The 7,152-nt window shown below is 50.9% G+C and overlaps 1 pseudogene; it reads left to right on the forward strand.

Moving 5' to 3' along the window:
• The first annotated feature begins 2,520 nt into the window (after positions 1-2,520).
• Positions 2,521-5,857, forward strand: LOC120656661 (annotated as a pseudogene).
• The last annotated feature ends 1,295 nt before the right edge of the window (positions 5,858-7,152 follow it).

A 7,152-nucleotide genomic window follows, 5' to 3' on the forward strand; every position in this document is an offset into this window, starting at 1 on the left:
TATAAATAATTAAAAAACACTTAAAATCTATTATTTTTATTTAGCTAAAGTTCAAACTATTGAACTTCTCAAAAAATGAGAATTGTATTTATTTTTAGACGGAAGAAGTAGTCTTCAGGTAAAATTGGATCAAAAACTCGTGGCTCGCTAGCTCGCCCGGCTTGGCTCATTAGTGACTCGCAGTTGAAAAATGTTACCAAGCCGAACCAAGATTTTAGCTCGGCATCGAGCCGAAACGAGCTAACACAGCAGGCCAAAAGCAGCCCAACACTTCAGCCCAGTTCGACCCATACTCAGCCCACTTCACCCATCGAGTAAAATGTTGCTGAAACCTAGCTCCCTCACCTCCAGTCCATTCCCCTTCTCCCTCCTGATTTGCCTCTCACAGTCTCACCCCTGTTCGCCGCACAGCCGCAGTGCCGCACGGAGGCTTGACGCCCAAATCTCGAACGACGGTCAGTCCGACCTCGTCAGCACCCCCGGCGCCCAGCCTACCGGCAGGGGGGCCCTGCAGCGGGTGGCGGCCAGCGCCCCCGAGCACTGCGCCCTTGGCCGGCGCCTGCGCTCGTGGCCGCGCCCGGCCGGCGGGTAGGCGGCACTACGGCTGGCGGCCAGCGAGCCCGCTCGCTGCGCTCGTTGCTGCACCCAGCCGGCGGGCAGCGGCCGGTGCCCCACGCGGCCGCGTGGGCGTCGCACGCTGTGCCCGAGCTCTGCTCGGCCCTTTGCGCCTACGGTCTCGTCCGGCTGTCCCGCTCGGCCCCTCCCCCAAACCCGCGACCATGGAGGAAGACCAAGGACTCATGCTCGACCACTTGAAAATATAGAGCAAAATCGTAGCACTCATTTGGAAATGTAGAGCAAAATAGTTGATATATGCTGGAAGAGAAGTATGCTGGAGGTTGCATATGGGCCGAAGGTTCCGTTCGTTTGGGCTAGGGCATCGTTGTGGGCTGTCTGCGGGATGCTGCTCCGCCGGCCGGACCGGCTGCTGACCCCATGCCAGTGCTATCCGCGGCTTCCTCTTCGTGCTCCTCGTCGAGCTCGTCTATCTCCTCGTGGGTCTGGGACTCGAGCGACTCCGATGGCGTGGGGCTGGTGCTGCCCTTAGTCACCAAATTCCCGAAACGATGGAAACATGTTTTTTTGAGGGGTCATGAGAACATGATTCACTTCAGAATCCTGGAACGTGTTCCGTTTTATTTCGGAATGACTGTGGGAACGTGTAGCAATTTTTTGGGAACAATCATCATTCTATTTACAAATATAATAAATAATTATTTTTTTGAGGGAATACGTAATTATTTAGATATAGCATCTCACTATGTTCTCACGGCCCAGCAACTCTCCACCGGCCAAGCCCAACAACAGATCATCTTATCATTTCCCAACAATTCTTTATCTCACACCTCCACTCCTCCGGGCAGCCTTATCTTCTTCCTTGAGCGGACACAACAGAGAGGGATGGGGGACGGGCAGACGGCAGCCCTCCGCCGATAGACCTCGAGGAGGAGAAGCTTCATGTCTGGGCCGCGCGGCAGGCTGCCGGGGCAACCACCACCACCCCGGTGGCACGCAGCGGAGGCAAACGTGCTCCCGGAAGGCCGGTTGCTGAGCGCTCCACTGTTGTGTGGTTATGGCACAGAGACGGACGGACGGCGGGGCGATGGTTCATGTTCCGCCTATTTGCGGGACGGCGACCCAAGCGCCGTCCCCCCCCCCCCCCGAACCTGGTGACGTCCCGCATCGTTCCTGGAGAGGCGCACGCTTACCAAGTCGAGGAGGAGCGCGGGGAGGGCATGGCGGCCGGTGAGGTGCGTGTTGGGGGCCTGGGGCCGGCACGGAGGCACCGTGGGAGAGAGCTTGGCGGTCGGCAAAGCGCACGTTGGGGCAGCGAGGCTGGCAAGGAGGCACGGCGTGCGGGAGCGCAGCTGAGCGGAGAGAGAAGAGAGCATAGCGGAGTGAGAGAGAGAACTTGTGGACAGGAAGCGGCCGCGCGCATGAACCCGCGTGGACCACTTCCAGGGACCGTGTCGGGCTGCTCACCAAAACACGTGTCGGCTGGACGTTCACCGGTTGCTCTCAGGCCTCCACTCTCACGATGTATAGGGGTTAGAGTATGTTTTTAAGATAGCTCGTGAGCTAAACGAACGAGCTCGAGCTGTCAAACAAGCCGAGCCGAGCTCAGCTTCTAGCTCGCTGTGATAATCTAGAGGTGCAAGAAAATTTTTTCTAATAATTATTTTGAATCCGCCACCGAGCAACGCCCGGCGGTGAGAAGCAAATCGGGGCGCATGGGAGGAGGCGAACGCGAAGCCCATGTGCGTGCAACAGCCCACGAATAAAACTGTCATGGCAAATATTCATTTCGCAGGCACCAGACAGTCGTGTCAAGCCCATAACAACTCGGGTGCGTGTCCTGCCTGCGCCTGGACCCATCCATCTCCCCGCCACGTCCTCTTTCTTCCCCTCCCTTCCGGCCTGGAATTCCTCCGGCCTGGAATTCCTCCGGCCTTCCCCACCGCCGGCCCCACCGGCCACGCCACCACTCCTCCCCTGCCCTCGCGACCTCCAGCCTCCAACCGCGCCGCCGATGACGAAGCCGCCGGCGCCGGCGATGCATTCCCCGGAGCGGGCCGACGGGCCACCCGGCCTCCGCGCCCTGCCCGCCCTCTCCTTCAACACCCACCGCGCCCTCGTCCTGGGGCTCACCTTCCTCGCCTACGCGCTGTACCACGCCTCCCGCAAACCGCCCAGCATCGTCAAGCGCGAGCTCGCCCGCGCGTGGCCGCCCTTCGCGGACCCCGCGCTCCTCGGCGCCGCCGACGTCGCCTTCCTCACCTCCTACTCCCTCGGCATGTTCGTCGCGGGCCACCTCGGCGACCGCCTCGACCTCCGCCGCTTCCTCGCCTTCGGCATGGACGCCAGCGGCGCCGCCGTCGCGCTCTTCGGCGCCGGCTACTTCCTCGGAATCCACTCCCTCACGTTCTACGTCGCCGCCCAGGTGATCGCCGGTCTGCTCCAGTCCACCGGGTGGCCCTCCGTCGTCGCCATCGTCGGCAACTGGTTCTGCGGCCGGAGGCGCGGCCTCATCATGGGCGTATGGAACGCTCACACCTCCGTCGGGAACATCACTGGATCGCTCGTCGCCGCCGCCATGCTCGGGTACGGGTGGGGATGGTCGTTCGTCGTCCCGGGCGGTTTCATTGCGCTCGGCGGCGCTCTTGTGCTTCTCTTCCTCGCGCCTTACCCCAGTCAGGGTTAACAATTTCGGCGACGATAATTTTTTCGTTTCCGCTAGTTACTTGGAAAAGAAATTTCGGTATTTTCTGTTTTAAATTTGGAAAATTCAAAAAGTTTTGTAAAAAAATTAGAAAAAAATATGATAAAAAACTAGGTGGTTTTCTAAGCAAATAGGACTAGAACACACTCAAATCTAAGATCATTTGCTAGGCTAAAATTAACATTTGAAACCGTAATTTGAATGACTCGTCATTTCATGTGCAAAAATTTGTTTTCTCCCCTCGACTTCAACTAGACTTTGGTTTATCATGATGTTGGTGAGGTACCTATTCAATTTCCTATGCATACCTACATCGGTTTAAAAGTTATTTAACACCTTTAGAGTGTTGTGGATGCTATGTGGACATGCTTATATGGTTTTGTGTTGGATATATTGTGTGTGAAATATATAATATGCACTCTGAACTGTGATATGCGCAACATGTCAAAATTTTTAATTTTTTCTGTTATTCCCTCTCAAAACAAGATTTTCCGGTTCACAAACAACGAATTTCGCCCTCTGGACACCAAATTTCGGCCTAAATCACCGAAATTTCGCCGGTATATATCGGAATTTCGTTTTTTGAATTCAAATTCCCTCTCCGTTCGGAAATAGCAAAATTCGGCGAAATTTCGGCCGAAATTTCGTTTCCGGCAACTACCGGGATTTCACCGAAAAACGAAATGGTTAACGCTGCCCCCAGTACGTTGGCTTGGGTCCTGCGCCGATCGAGCCGGTCGCTGAGGAGAGCACGGACGGGGGAGGACAGCTGCAGCAGCGCGGCGAGTGGCGTTGGGAAGGACAAGCGGGATGCCGTGGGGATTTTGAAGGCTCTCGCCATTCCCGGCGTGGTCATCTTCGCGCTCTGCCTCTTCTTCGCTAAGCTGGTTGCGTACACGTTCCTGTACTGGCTCTCCTTCTACTTGAGCCAGACTGGTATGCTCGATGACTTTTGTTTCCAATTGATTGGAATTAATTGGCCACAGAGTTACACATTATCAAAGTAGATTGGCGTGAATAATCATTAACTTGCTGCCCTGTATTTGGTTTGGTTAATATGTTCTTTTAATGAAAAAAGTTGGCTCTTCATTATAATCAAATTCTGATTGTGGACACAACCTTAGTTTATAGCATGTTAAAGTAGTAATTCTGATCGAATTATGCTTTAGCAGTGGTATTTCCTTCGTAATGTAGGAGGCGTGCAAGATTTACAACGTAAAAGGCAAAATGTGGTAGCAATTTATGCTCTGTTAGTTAACCAGTTTATTCTGATCCTGTTGTTCTGTTCTGTTTATCTGATTTCAGCTCTCTCTTGGTCATATGCAACAGTATTATGCATACTGCCTAGCGGTGTCTCAGATGTCTTGCATCTTGTCACTTTTTTCCTGAAATTACTTATCCTGTGCATGACTTGTGATTTGTGAACTTCGTTTGCTATTTCATCTTGCCATGATTCGAGTAATCCTTGATATATTTCTTCACTTTATTTTTTCCAGCTATTGGAGGCGAGCACATGTCAGCTGCATCTGCTGGATATCTTTCAGTTTTGTTTGATGTAGGTGGAATCATTGGTGGGATTCTTGCTGGCTTCATATCTGATCACCTCAATGCTAGGGCCACAACTGCTGCAGTCTTCATGTACCTGGCGATTCCATCTCTTTTCCTATTTCATGGATATGGCAGTATTTCAAAAGCGACAAACATTGGTTTGATGATGATCAGTGGCCTGTTTGTTAATGGACCCTATGCTCTAATAACAACTGCCGTCTCTGCTGATCTCAGCACTCACAAGTCTCTCAAAGGAGATTCTCGTGCACTGGCCACGGTAACAGCAATTATAGATGGAATAGGATCTCTTGGTGCTGCATTGGGTCCATTTCTTACCGGATTCATTTCAAGAAGGGGGTGGGATTCAGTGTTCGTAATGCTTGCTCTTTGTGCATTTATCGCTGCTGTATTGTTGTCGAGTCATGTGAAAACAGAAATTACTCAGATCATTGAGAAATGGAGAAATCTCTCAACCAACATGAGGAATGGAAATGAAGGTAAATGCACTAGTGTTGCTATCTCCCCCCATTTTATGACTCCAAATACTCAGTTTCTTGATATATCTTGTTGACCTTTCTCTGTCTCGTAGATCACGGTGTTCAGCCACTTTTAGTGGAGGAAAGCTGATGGCAAGGCAGCTTTCGTTGTTGCTCTACTGTGAGGCAGTTTTGTAGTGTTGTTGTAAGTGAAGAATCTGATGGTTGATGGTTCTGGAGAAAGCCAAATCAGGCCGAGATAAAGGAAACAGTTTTCGTCTCTGGTGCTTACACTCTGAGCAGACGGACATGGTTGGATAGCATCTGTTGTGGTATTTGTCAAATGATGGTCCATCCACAGTAGAATTTTGGATTCGTCAATCTGTTGTAATTTGTAAGAATACCTGTTTTTTCACGTACCGAAATGCGCTCACTCTTCAGGGTCTAGATGAACATATATAGGGAGATAGAACATTGACTTGACAGTCTGAAGTACAGGTGAATTTTGACGCAAAGAAATGCAGATGAATTAAGGCTGTGTACACGATGTCAATTATCTTTGTTTTCACTGTGGATGATAACTGAACGGGCGTCAAGCATTTTGTGGTATTCTGTAGTTTTTATATAGTGATATGTGCTGTTGTTTGCAGAGATACTGAGATGATAACTGAACGGGCGTCAAGCATTTTGTGGTATATGTTATCAAGTCTGAACTGCTGTCGTCCCATAGTTTTATATAGTGATGTGCTGTTGTTTACTGCTATTGTTTGCAGAGATACTGAGAAGGTTATTCTGGAATGTATGCATGAGAACTTAATCTTTAATTTTTTCTGGATACATTCTTATCGCCATTCCTATCGCAGATTTTTTTTTTTTTGAAAGGATACTCCTATCGCAGTTTTTTTGGAAGGATATTCCTACCGCACCTGCAATATTCCTATTCTGTGAAGAACACTGTAAAAGCTCTCAACGCAATACACGGAAGTGTGCGCCGTCCCGAGAGCCCAGGCTTGCCCACGGCGGCGGCGTGGCTGGGTTGGCTGGCAGGAAACTGCAAGAATATCTCGTTCAACCTGGCCCGTGGGCCGTCGTACTAGAGCTGCGAGCCCATAGACAGGATTGCACCATCACCGTGCCCGCCCAGCCCATCAGCAGTCGTGCTCATGAGTGTGCCGCTGGCCTTACAGGGGAACCCCCGAAGAAAGAAAAATCAAAAATAAATCATACTTATAATATTCCAACCCGTTTCCTCAAAAAAAAAAAAAAAAAGTGGGCCTAAGGCCACACAAAACGTAGCTTCAACTAAGAGTTGACTAAGGCGAATTGGCTTGTAGTCCAATGGTAAGACGGTCCAGTGGGACGCTACCCACCAGGATTCAAATCTTGGTGCTCGCACCTTTTTCTGGGATTTCCCTAAGATTTACCGGTGTTACACGTTAAGTGGTAAGCAATGTTCCCGTCGATGACGAGGCGCCAGTGGTGACTTCGAGAATCTTCAGATCTGCCGGTGCTCAGTCCTTCGGAGGTGCTCATAGGGGTAGGGTTTGCGTACGTGTATTCATAGGGTGTGAGTGTGCGTGCGTGTTGTGGGCGTCTTCGTGTACTGTGTGATTCTCAGAGGCCAGCTCAGTTCTTCGTTGTACTGTGTGATTCTAAAAAAACTAAGAGTTGACTAAGTGAAAGAGTTGCATGACTGTTCGGAGGGTTGGCCTGACGCAGCAGGACAGACAGTATATATCAATTACTGTTCATACCTTGATTTTTTCCCCCACTAAAAAGCTCTGAAGCACGACTCGATGGGCGGTTGATATCGGCCGAGGAAGGCAGATATGCTCTCGACCGACACGA

The sequence above is a fragment of the Panicum virgatum genome, chromosome 1N (assembly GCF_016808335.1).
Source record: "Panicum virgatum strain AP13 chromosome 1N, P.virgatum_v5, whole genome shotgun sequence".
NCBI lineage: Eukaryota > Viridiplantae > Streptophyta > Magnoliopsida > Poales > Poaceae > Panicum > Panicum virgatum.